The sequence below is a fragment of the Gymnogyps californianus genome, unplaced genomic scaffold (genome assembly GCF_018139145.2).
Source record: "Gymnogyps californianus isolate 813 unplaced genomic scaffold, ASM1813914v2 HiC_scaffold_112, whole genome shotgun sequence".
Lineage (NCBI taxonomy): Eukaryota > Metazoa > Chordata > Aves > Accipitriformes > Cathartidae > Gymnogyps > Gymnogyps californianus.
In genome coordinates, this window is record NW_026113993.1 from 90,234 (window position 1) to 102,686 (window position 12,453).

Sequence of the window (12,453 nt, forward strand, 5' to 3'; positions counted from 1 at the left end):
GAGAGACAGCGATCTAAATAAACGGAGACATAGGAAGAAAATTGGCAAAGCGAAGCGCAGGCTGCAGGACGGACAGGAAAGCATTATCAAACACACATTGGCTGGGATAAAATTAGGCACAGAAAAACTAACAAGCCACCTCTATTGGGAAAGACAAGAAAAACCTAAACAATAAAGAAAGGGTCACCAAGAGAGAGAGACACATACAAAGTAAATTTAAAAAGCAACAGAGTACACAGAGACTGAAAACGATTAAAAACTAAGGGTAGGGAGCTTGATCAAAGTACACCTAGAAAGAAAACTTCAAAAGCAACTGGGTAGAGGAGAAACAGGAAAAAACTACAAAACAGAGACAGCAAACTAAAACACAGAGACAGTGAGAGGATAAAGTTAGACAGAAAATTTTAAAAGCAACAGGGTGTAGGGAAATAGAGGAAAAAATGAACAACTAGGGGCAGTGAACTAGAATGGAGATGTAGAAAGAGAATCTAAAAAACCGAGGGCACTAAGGAAAGAGAAGAAATAAGCAAAAACTAAAGACAGTGAACTAAAGACAGCGAATGGGAACAAAGCAGAGAGAAAATCTTAAAAGCAATGATGATTAAGGAAATAGGGAAAAATGAAAAAACAGTGATGGTGAACTAAAATTGAGACATACAAAGAGAATTTAAAATCAATGGCACTAGGAAAAAACAGTAATAATTCTAAAGCAACAGCAAAGGGAATAGAAGTAGATGGAAAGAACATTTGAGAAGCGATGAGTATTAGGGAAATGAAGGAAAAAATTCTGAAAGAGGGACAGCGAACTACAGCAGATGTAGAAAGAAAATCTAAAAAGCGACGGCGCTAAGGAAAGACAAGAAAGAATTAGAAAAAAACAGCAAAGGGAATAAAAGTAGGCATAAAAAGAATATTTTAAAAGCAATAGGCATTAGGGAAATAAAGGAAAAAATTACAAAATAGGGACAGCAAACTGTAACAGAGATGTAGAAAGAAAATCCGAAAAGCGAGGGCACTAAGGAAAGAGAACAATTAAAAATAAAGGTAATAAATAAAGACCGCGAATGGGATAAAGTAGACAGAACATTTTCAAAGCAACGGTGATTAAGGAAATAAAGAAAAGGTTGAAAATTCGCGACGGCAACTGAAAAGGAAACTTAGAAAGAAAATCTAGAAAGTGATGGCACAGAAGAAACATAGAAGGAAGAAATAAAGACATCGAAGGGAAAAAAGTAGGACTAGAAAGAAAATTTAAAGAGCGACGAGCATTACGGAAATAAATGGAAACAAATATGGAAGAGGGACAGCAAACTAAAACAGATGTAGAAAGAAAATCTGAAAAGCGAGGTCACTAAGGAAAGATGAGAAATAATTGAAAAATAAAGGTAGACAAACAAAGACCGCAAACAGGATAAATGTAGACAGAAACTTTTAAAAGCAACAGTGATAAAGGAAATAAAGAAAAAAATGAAAGGGTAGCAACAGTGAAATAAAATGGAAACATATAAAGAAAACCTAAAAAGCAAGGGCGCTAAGAAAAGACAAGAAATAATTTTTAATAAACAGGAAATGAATAAAAGTAGGTATAGAAAGAATATTAGAAAGGGAGGGGATTAGGGAAAGAAAGGGATGGTGTGGTTTAATCCCAGCCAGCAATAAGCACCACGCAGCCACTCAGCCCTCCACGCTCCCAGTGGGATGGGGAGGAGAATCAAGGAAAAAGTAAAACTCGTGGACTGAGATAAGGACAGTTTATTCACTAAAGTAAGATAAATATAATACTAATAAAAATATTACAATAATAATAACTGTAATGAAAAAGAATATAACAAAAAACAGAGGAAATAAAGCGCAAGAGAAGACAAGTGATGCACAATGCAGTTGCTCACCACCCGCTGACCCATGCCAGAGCCGTGATCCGCCCCTCCCGGCCAGCTCCCCCAGTTTATTACTGAGCATGACGTTCCATGGCATGGAATACCCCTTGGGCTGCTTCGGGTCAGCTGCCCTGGCCATGCTCCCTCCCAGCTCCTTGCACACCTCCTTGCTGGCAGAGCATGGGAAACTGAAACATCCTTCACTTAGGATAAGCGCTACTTAGCGCCAACTAAACCATCAGCGTGTTATCAACATCATTCTCACGCTAAATCCAAAACACAGCACTGTACCCGCTACTGAGAAGACAATTAACTCTATCCCAGCCGAAACCAGGACGCTGGGTAAAGGGCAAGCAGGAAAAAAAATTAAAACTGGGGAAAGAGAGTGGATAAAAGTTGACATAGCAAGAAAATTTAAAAAGCAAAGGCTTAAGGAAAGACAAGAAAGAATTTTAAAAGTAAGGGTAGGGTGACAGAGAGAGACCTAGGAAGAAAGTGATAAAAGCAGAGGCATTAAGGAAAGACAAGAAAAAGTTACCAAATAGGGAGAAAAATACAGAGAGACACAGGAAGAAAACAAAGGAAGACCGGAGGCAGAACGAAGGGAAAGATCAACGAGGACAGGGAGCAGGACAAAGGGGTGGAAAGGAAAAAACAGTGATGGTAGCAGGATAGAGGAAGAGAGAGAGACAAAGAGCAAGACGAGCAAGAGAAGGAGAATGACAGAAGGATGTAGAGAGAAGACTGGGACACGTAAAAGGGGGGTTGGGGGACACACATCAGAAGGGCAGAAAGAAAGAGAGAGATGGGGAGCAAGAGTGTGATAGAGACAGAGGGAGAGAGGGAGTAGGTGGCAAGATACAGAAAAGCAGAGGTACAGGGAAGAGGAAAGAATGACAGAGAGAGAAAGGGGAGGATGGGAGCAGGAGAGAGAGATGGAGAAAGAAAAAAGGGACATGGATAGGGACAAGGACAGGGACAGGGGGTAGAGAGGCAAAGAGAGGAACAGGGACCAGGACACTGGGATATAAACAGAGAGGGACAAGGAGCGGGACACAAGATTGCAGAGAGAGAGGTACAGGGAAGTGACAGAGAGAAAAAGAGCGGGCGGGGAGCAGGTCAGAGAGCTGGAGAAAGAAAAAACACTGCTGAGGAGAAGGACAGGAGGATAGAGCCGAAAGAGATGAATGGGAAGCAGGGCAGTGGGATGCAGACAGCAAAAATAACGACAGGCAACAGGACAGAGGGATCGACAGAGAAGTAAGGGACAGGGAGCAGGACAGAGGAACGGAAGGCAAAAATACCGATGGGCAACGGGACAAAGGGATGCAGAGAAAAAGAAGGAGGAGAGAGCGAGAAAGATGGGGCTAGAGCACGGGACTCGGAGAGACAAAAGCGGGACAAGGAATAGGACAGAGGGACTGGGGGTGGGTGGAGAACCAGATGCAGATTAAGACAAAGAGATGGAGAGGGAAACAAAATGATGATGGGTGCTGGACAGAGACGGAGCAAGAAAAAGTAGGCCAGAGTAGGGAAGAGAGAAAGGAAAAAAAGGGACAGCTGGCTGGACAGGGGGATATAACTAGAAACAATGAGACAGGCAGCAGGACGGAGGGATAAAGGCAGAATAACCAGGAAGAGGAGGCAGGATAGATGGACAGCAGGAGGAAAAAAAGGCCAGGGAGCAGGACTGAGAGACGTGGGGCAGAGGGATAGAGAGTGCAAATACAGGTTAGAGGAAGGACAGAGGGACAGAGAGAGAATGAGAGGGACAGAACCCGGACGGAGAGCGGAGAAAGAAAACCAGTGACAAGCGGCAGGCCAGAGGCAGGGGGCAGGGAGGAGGAAGGAGAGAGGGATACAGAGAGCAAGTGAGGGACAGGGAGGAAGAAACGGGATACAGAGAAGAGAGAGGTACGGGAGCAGGACAGGGATAGAGAGCACGCAAGAGCAACAGGGAGAATGACAGGGAGATGGAGCAGAGAAAAACAGGGACTGAAAGCGGGACAGAGAAATGGAAAAGGAAAATTAGGGATGGGTACAAGCACAGAGAGGAAAGAATACCAGGGAACATGCCAGAGGAAAAAAAAAAAACAAAAAAAAGACAGGTGCAGCTCAGGACAAGGAGATGAAAAAGGAAAAAACAGCGATGGGCTGCAGGACAGAGATGAAGGATGACAAAAGGAAGGAGAGAGAACAGGACAAAATGCAGGGAGAAAAAGAAGAGGGAGTGGGTAGAACAAGAGAGAGAAAGGGAGAGAGGAAGAGGGAGCAGGACAGAAGAATAGAGGAAAAGAGGAGAGGTACAGGGAAGCAAAGAAAATCACAGCAGCGTGGGAAAGAGAGGGGGACAGGGAGGGACCGGGACACAGAGGAGGGGCGACAGGGCCCCAAGGGCCCAGGACTCACCGCAGCTCTCGCTCTCGGCGCTGCCAGAAGAATTTGTCAGTTCGACACTTCTTTCTCCTGCTCCCTCCCTTCCTCTTCTGTAACTCCGGTCGCTTGGCTGTCCTGCACCTAAGAGAATACGTGGGTGTCTCTCAGCTCTTACGAGATGAAACTTCCTAGACACGCAGCCTCGCTCGGTCGCGCGCTCCATGGCTGTGATGGACTGCAGGATGAGAGAAAAGGCCAAGGATCAGGACAGAGGGGAATAAATGGGACAGCGAGCTGGGCAGGGGGATATAGCGAGAAACGATGAGACAGGCAGTGTTATGCAGATATACAAACAAAAAGGGGGACGATGGAAGACAGAAAAGATAAGAGAAAATGGACAGGGAGCGGGGCAGAACGGAGAAACATCCAGAGACGGCGGGTGCAGGCAGCACCGACGGGTCCGGGGGCAGAGTAGCTCGGGGGGGGGGGGGACTCACGTTGGGAAAATTCGTGTGGGTCATGAGCCACCCGGACACGGGGGCTGGAGGGAGGCGGAAGCCACTGCAGAAACGACAGGGGGACATGCTTTGGGGTGACCTGCACCAGGGGGTCCACCTGGGACAATCCATAGCAGATAACTCACCTGGGATGACCCGAAACACGTGGTCTAGAATATCTATTGAGACACATACATATTTGCACATATATCTATTTCCACCTATGATATAGAATATCTATTTAGACATAGACATATTATCTCTACTTACACATATCTTTATTTCCACTTATATAGAATATGTATTAGACATATATTATCTCTACGTACACATATCTCTATTTCCACTTAGTATATAGAATATCTCTTTAGACTGACGTATTTTCTCTATTTACGCTGACCTATTTCTATTAATCATATAGAATATCTATTTAGACTATTTATCTTTTGAGCTATTAGGTATTTTGACAGTTTAGCATCTTTTTAGACATCTCTGCTTAGACTTACTAAGTGTTACATAGTGTAGTGGAGATAGCTCTACCTAGTCAGACTTCTTTCTATTTTAAATTCCTTCATATATAAAATATATCTTTGTTTGCATTTTTAAGTCCTTTATTTTTTAATTTACATAGACACGAGTTATTTTTGTATTTTAAACCCCTACATATATATCTGTATTTAGAAATTTTTAAATTCTATAATCCTTTATATAATATAGTAGATAGTGGTTTTAATTTTGAAATCCTTTTCTAGATATAAAACATATTATTTTACTATATATATAGAAATGAGATCTTTTTCTCTCTTTCAAACACCTCACACCCATATTTACAGTTTTCAGTATTTTTTAAACCCCCACCCATGAATCTTCAGGCAGTTTTGGGCTGTGACCCCCCATCCACCGCTCACCTGCTCCTCTGCCATCAACGCCCCCCCGGGGACACTGGTGCCCCAAATGTCATCATCACCTCCCAGACCCCCCCATTCCTCCCTTTTTATTCACCCTGAAAAAAGGCACAAAATGAGGGAAACAGCCCCAACCGGCAGCTCGTTGCTTTAAGAATGTTATTGACATATGTATACACACACACCCCCCAAAGGGGGGCTCTGCTAGGAAACTAAAGGGGGAGTGCTCCCCCAAACAGTTGCAGCTCCCCAGCCCCTCTCCTGCAGGCTGGCAACTGCCCCACGGGGGCAGACGGGCTGGGGGGAGCGTGCCAGAGGATGGTGCCACGTCCCTTGCTCAGGCTCTGCTCTGGGATGTTTCCCCTCCGTTCCCCCGCTGGGAGGGGCTCCCCAGGGCAACAAACGCCCCCGGTCCCTCTCGGCCCCGGACTCTCCCCCCCAACACAGCCCTTGCTGCCGCACCTGCGGGGCACCCGCTGCAGAGAGCCCGGAGCCTCCAGGCACAGGGCCGGCCCCTTACGGTGAGTCTTCTTAGCCACCGGCAGGCAAAGCTGGGCTGGGGGGGAATCTGTTGAGCATCGCGAGATGCTTACACCACCGCATCTGAAAAACAAAAATCCCAAACTGTATTTCAGCCTATTAAAATAACACGTCTGGCTTGCCGGGTCAACAAAATTGGAAGTGAAGCATAAAACTTTAAAGAGTAAATAAAAAATAAAGAATAAATCTCAGTAATTCACTTCTATAAAAAGGTGTGCATGTTTATATACATCCAATAACAATACCTACTAGAAAGTATTTGGTTTTCCTTTTGCATTAGTTTAACTTGCATAGCTGTGAATTGATACCATTAAATTACCTGTCTCCAAAATACACAGCTATAAGTTGACAGGGGTTTTTTTTGTGTTACATATTAGGATGGACATCTGGCCAGCTGCAGTGCCCACGAGAGATGCTACTGAACTGCCAGGGAAATGCACCATTGAAAGCCAGACAGAAATAAAGGACTTCAGAGCACTCCGTCAAAAATCAGGGAAAAAAAACCCATAACATTCAGTTGCCTGTCTTTTTCAAGATTTAGACAAAATACCCAACTGCTTAAGTACACCTAAATTACATGCTACAGCTGTTTGGCAGTTACAGTTTAAACAATGCAAGTCAATTTGCAAGTTAGACAATTTAACTTTTTTTAAAGTTTCATTTATGACAGAAAAACCAGTGAGATACAAGTAAAACCATATAGGGGATCTTCTGAAAAAGAAAAAAAAAATCCAATCTCCAGTGCTGCAATACATAAGGCTATGAAAAAGGACTGGTAGATTTGCTAATGCTCTTGGCTGTACTGAACACAGAGGAACATGTTTTTATGATATCTCAACCGTTACAACTGAGAACCCAAAGACCAGCGATGCCATCGACTTTTGGAAGACATGTTGTGCTTGGGTCTTTGGAAGGAAGTAAATATTTTCTTCTTTTTTTTTTTTTTTTTTTAAGAGAGTGAAAAGTCTTGCTGCTGGTGACTTCTACTGCCAAGTACATCACCTCTGAAGAGCCACTCTGATGGGAAGCTCAATAAAATGCAACTTCTTTGAACGAGAAAGATTTCCGCTTTGGAAAATTTCTTTCCAACTGAAGTCAAAATTACACACTGTAGGGCAGTGGTCCCCAGTCCCTCAACTTAGCTGTCAGAGGCCAGGGGTCTGAATCCATCCTCAGCAAAACACACCAGTGAACCAGGATATTCCTGCAGTTGCCAGGTTCCTCTTCATCATCTGCAAAAATACCAGTGCCAGCACTAAGCATGGTGCCAGTCGACACAGACCTCTTCCACAACACCCTCCTCCTCAAAAGCAACGTGGCCTTCCGCTCACCTGCTCCGCAGGAATTCCAGTGTCGGACGCTGTGGCCGTCATCGCTTGTGGCACCTAAGATACCAAAAGACAGAAAGCTACCGTTGCGCTTGTGAGAAATCATCAGCCCCATGCTCCTCCTCTCTACCACCCCAGCTCACCTCAAATGCTCATCCAATTCCAAAGGCTGCCTGCATGGCGCCTGCGAGACCAAAGAGAAATGCTTAACCGAGTTGCCATATAATCTTTGCTATTAGACACCGACCCGGCCAACAACCGCCTCACCTTCTCGGACCGCTCCTCAGCATGCGGCTTCGCCCCTCTGAGCCTCTTGCAGCATCTGAAAAAAACCAAAGCAAAAGACACATGCTGAGTGTCCTGGTTTCGGCTGGGACAGAGTTAACTCTCTTAGTAGCTGGTACAGTGTGTGTTTTGGATTTAGTGTGAGAATACTGTTGATAACGCCCTGATGTTTTAGTTGTTGCTGAGTAGCGCTTATCTTAAGCCAAGGACTTTTCAGTTTCCCATGCTCTGCCAGCAAGCAGGTGTGCAAGAAGCTGGGAGGGAGCATAGCCGGGGCAGCTGACCCAAACTAGCCAAAGGGGTATTCCATAGCATGGAACGTCACACCCAGTATATAAACAGGGGGGAGCTGGCCGGGAGGCGGATCGCGGCTCTGGCATCGGTCAGCAGGTGGTGAGCAATTGCATTGTGCATCACTGGGTTTTTTTTTTTCCCCCCCCTCCTTTTTTGTTATATTCCTTTTCATTATTATTATTATTGTTAGTATTATATTTAGTTATTAAGCTGTTCTTATCTCAACCCATGAGTTCTGCCTTCTTTCCCTCCCATCCCACCAGGAGCAAGTTGGGGGGGACGACAGGGAGTGAGGGAGTGGCTGTGTGGTCCTTGGCTGCTGACTGGGGTTAAACCACGACACTGAGATACTGCCCAAAACCACGGCCTGTCCGCACTGATTCCCATCTCCCGCTCCTTTACCTTGGCCGCTCGCCCGCACCGCCTCTGCTGTTTACAGGTTGCCACGTCGAGGCTCGGGTATCACCTGTAAAACACAAACGACAAGGGATGCTTCTAACTTCACCAACGCTACAACACCTGAAAAATAACTGCTCCTTCAGCCCACCAGACATGGCTCACCTTGCCCGAATCAGCTCTGGTGCCGATATCCCGCTTTGCACCTTCAAAATAAAAAAAGTAACCCAAACCCTAGAAGCTAGTCATAAGCCACTAGTCGCATCTTCCCTCCAACACCACTCACCGACTCACCTTCTTACAGCGCTCCGCTCGCCTCTCCTCTGTTGCCCTTTGGCACACAGCTCGTCCCGCTGCATCTGCAAAAACAATATCGAACATGTCACCCGGATGCTGATCAATAGCTTAACAATTCCAGCGGTCTTGTTTCCATTTAGGAATACCATCTAGATTCCAACAACAGCCCGCCATTAAAAACACAAAAGTAGTTCGCATTATGCTGACGAGTGGAGGCACACAAGACCCTCGGTATAGCTACCGATGTGCTGGCCTAACACAAAAACAACCATGGGAACATCAAGACCTGAATAACATATGGTATGGCACACAGAAAACAAGCAACACAACCTACCTCCTTACCTACAAAGCCCCTAAGGGAATTACAGTGGCAGTTGGCCAATGGAAAAACCACAATGGCGTGACATGGTGACTCAAAGATCTAAAATGGACACCTTACAACTACAGAAACTGGTGCCAAAAACAATAGGTAAACAAGAACAAGAGAACATAACTGCCATGACTGACGCTAGAGGAAACCTCAGTGGACACTTCAGGAAAAAGGCAAAACTGGAATAACAGAAAAAGCTTGCGTGCCCGGGACTGCGATAAAAGATGACCCCTGGCTGCAGACTGTTAGGAGCACAAACAATACACATCCTCTTCTCCAAAAAATTCCAGGGAAGACAATGACACAAACCTGCACTGGAAAGAAGTGCCTAGTCAGGGACTCTAAGTAACAAGACTGTGACATCCGGATGGACGCACAAATTAAGTCAGGGAATGAAGTAAGTAAAAGGCACAGAGAAGCAGAGACCTCAGAGTTCTGGGGGGTATATTTTTATATACCTAATGCTTTAGGAGATGAGACTCATCTGACATTCAGCCCTGCATATTGAGATGCAGAGGCCCGGATGGTTTACGCCGCATCTCCTGTGACCTTGTCGTACCTCCCGTCAGCTGTGGGGAAACTAAAACAGAACAGACCTCATCAACATCCAAATCCAACTGCAAAACCATCTGAGAAAGGCTGACGAACCCTCCTCCCTTTCCCAGCCATCCCCCAGTCTCAAAACTTTACAAACCCCTTCTCCTCTCCTGAACTGTCTGGGAAGGAACCCCACTGCTTCCTGACAGCTCCTGCCCTGTATTTGCACCCCTGAACCCCCGCATTGGTCACTCCTCAGGAGCTGTTCTTGTGAGCCGCACCCTGCATTCTGCGGCCACCTCCTATCTTACACCTTCCCACTGACTCTGGGCTCTGCTGCAGGCCCACAACATAAGTAAACTCCTGATGCTTAGAATCTACAAGGGGCCTGCCACAAGCTGCAAAGGTTCTACGGACAACACAGTTCTCTGTGGGCGATGGGAAAGGCGATGAGCCATCCCATACCCTGAAAGACACTATGCCGTATGTCCCTGCCCCTTTCTTGAGAACTGCTAAAACTCCATATACAGATGCAGACAAGATGCTCACCCTAACCCCTGCCAGATAATCTCACCATCAGCCCTGTTAAGAGAGATGATAGCAGCAACTTACACAGCATACAGCAACGCTGGTGAAGAAAACAAGGTTCCATCTTCAATAAAGCCAGGAATTCCAGGAAGATGCAATGCACCTAGAATAAAGAAAAATGCATCCTATTAAACCACCTTGCCACCCCCTGAACACTCAGTACAAAATTACTGACCTGGAAAAAAAAGAGCTTCAGACAAGCGTATTTTCCATTATACATGCTGCTGAACCTTGACCGGTCCCGAAGTTCCTACCGCAAACAGACACCTCCGCTCCTCTAAATGTCAAAACGCATCTGCCCAAATAGTTTAGAGAGCTCAAAAGCTGCAAAGGACTGAAGGAACAGCAGAGCACCGACACCACCCCAGGAACAGAATGAGCCCCTGATGAGCGGCTGTGGCTCATATACCCCGGGCCCCGCCCACCACCCTTCCCACAGTCCCCTGGGAAAGGGGCGGGGCCAACCACCAGAAGACATGAAGGCAGCCAGAGGAGCAGCAGGGAGTTTTCTCATCTGCCTTCAGTTTAGTGTGCAAAGTGCTGAGCAGAGAAAGCGACCCTTACTGGAAATGACGATGCCTGCTCTTTTACTGCAACTGCATCTACACTGCATCAGCAATGACCGGGTAGGAATTAGACTTAATTTTTCTGGAGCATAGATAGATGTCCTACTAAGCTATGTAAGAAAGTAGTTCGTTAAATGTAACAACAATATTGTTATCAAAAATGATGTGCTTTAGTTTCCTATTAAAAAAAAACAAAAATGCTATGGGATTACACTTCGTTTCTAGCAAGACCCCGCATACTACCTAAATTCTACCAGAACTGCCTTCTGGATAGGACCGAATGACAAAACAGAATTAGATCACGTAAGAATCCCTTCTCAACAATATCTCCGGTTGCAAAGTAAATTTTTTACTGTAAATCGCCGACGATTCAGAGTCACCTTGGCGGTCTCTCTGACCGACTCCCTTAACCGAACTAGATGAGTCCCCAAGGACAGAAAACACCAAAAAAACATGGAAAAACAAGAAATGTATCAGACACTGTAGGAAGCAGCAGCAGCCTAATTAACACCTGAGTAGCTAGACCAAAAATAAATTGCAAAACAGAACAAAAACCACCACGGGAGATGTGTCCATAGAAACAGATGAAGGCTATCGCCTTCTCTGAAAAACTCAAGAGGAGATCTGAGCTGATGAGAGACATCTTTGGGGTACCAGCTACCAAATAGAAACATACTATAAGACGGAAAACAAAAAGACTCCTCTGGAGCACAAAGACGGCTTTGGAAAAGGTTCTGACACAACAAGAGGCATTGTCGCAGGGATTAGAGAGATCCCAAAGGGGCCAGAGAGACCAAAGAAGTCTCAGGGATGCAGTGAGCTCAAAAGGGAATTGAACAAAATACAGGTGTCCTCAGGGGACCGGGGACCGAATGGAGGCGCACCAAAGAGATGAGAGGACAGAAAGACCAACCGGGGTAACAGATGCAGACTCAGGAAGGGTTCTGAGGGGAAGAGAGGGGTGCAAAGTGCCCTCCTGAGCTAAAACGGGGCTCTAGGGCATAGGAGGTGTCTCGCAAGAGCTCGGCAAAGGGAGCGGAAGCGTTCTGAGGGGGCCTGAGAGACCAAAGAAGCCTCAGAGGTAACAATGAGGAGCTCTGAAGGGGATTTCAACAAAGTACAGATGTTGTCAGGGGGCCGGGGGCTCAATGAAGGCATCCTAAATGGCAAGGAGTAAGATAAGAGCGCTCTGAAGAGCACAAAAAAATAAAATTGAAAGGGAGCTAAAGTGCTACGAAAGTGCTGTGGAGTACAAGAAAGGACTCAGATGACATTGTTATAGAGAGTAGAGGAATTAGGAGGGGGCAGGGTAAGAAAAGAAGACTTGGAGACACAGCGAGGGCCTTGGAGTCTCAGGAGGGCGTCTAGGCAAACTACAGATGACTGAATAGGAAAGGAAACGAACAGAGACACCCTCGATGGCAGAGAGAAAGACAAAGGAGTGCTGTGTAGCCAAGAAAGAAGGGAGGCTCTGATGGAACAAGAGAGATGGAAAGGGAGATAAACTGCTAAAAGGTGCTGTGGAGATTGAGGAAGCTCTCGGGACGCATCGTGACTGTAAGGAGAGGGTTGTTCAGGGGGCCAATGGACAAAAGCA

At 45.8% G+C, this 12,453-nt stretch overlaps 1 long non-coding RNA gene across 2 annotated transcripts; it reads right to left on the reverse strand.

Moving 5' to 3' along the window:
- Positions 1 to 7,378: 7,378 nt before the first annotated feature.
- Positions 7,379 to 10,637, reverse strand: LOC127027964 (uncharacterized). Of its 2 annotated transcripts, XR_007767894.1 has the most exons (9): positions 10,466 to 10,637; positions 10,315 to 10,393; positions 9,624 to 9,745; positions 8,793 to 8,857; positions 8,505 to 8,568; positions 7,791 to 7,845; positions 7,667 to 7,707; positions 7,527 to 7,580; positions 7,379 to 7,427 (listed from the first exon to the last, which is right to left on the reverse strand). It is a non-coding gene; the product is annotated as an uncharacterized LOC127027964 (long non-coding RNA). The 2 variants fall into 2 exon arrangements; XR_007767895.1 differs by lacking the exon at positions 9,624 to 9,745.
- Between the last annotated feature and the right edge of the window lie 1,816 nt (positions 10,638 to 12,453).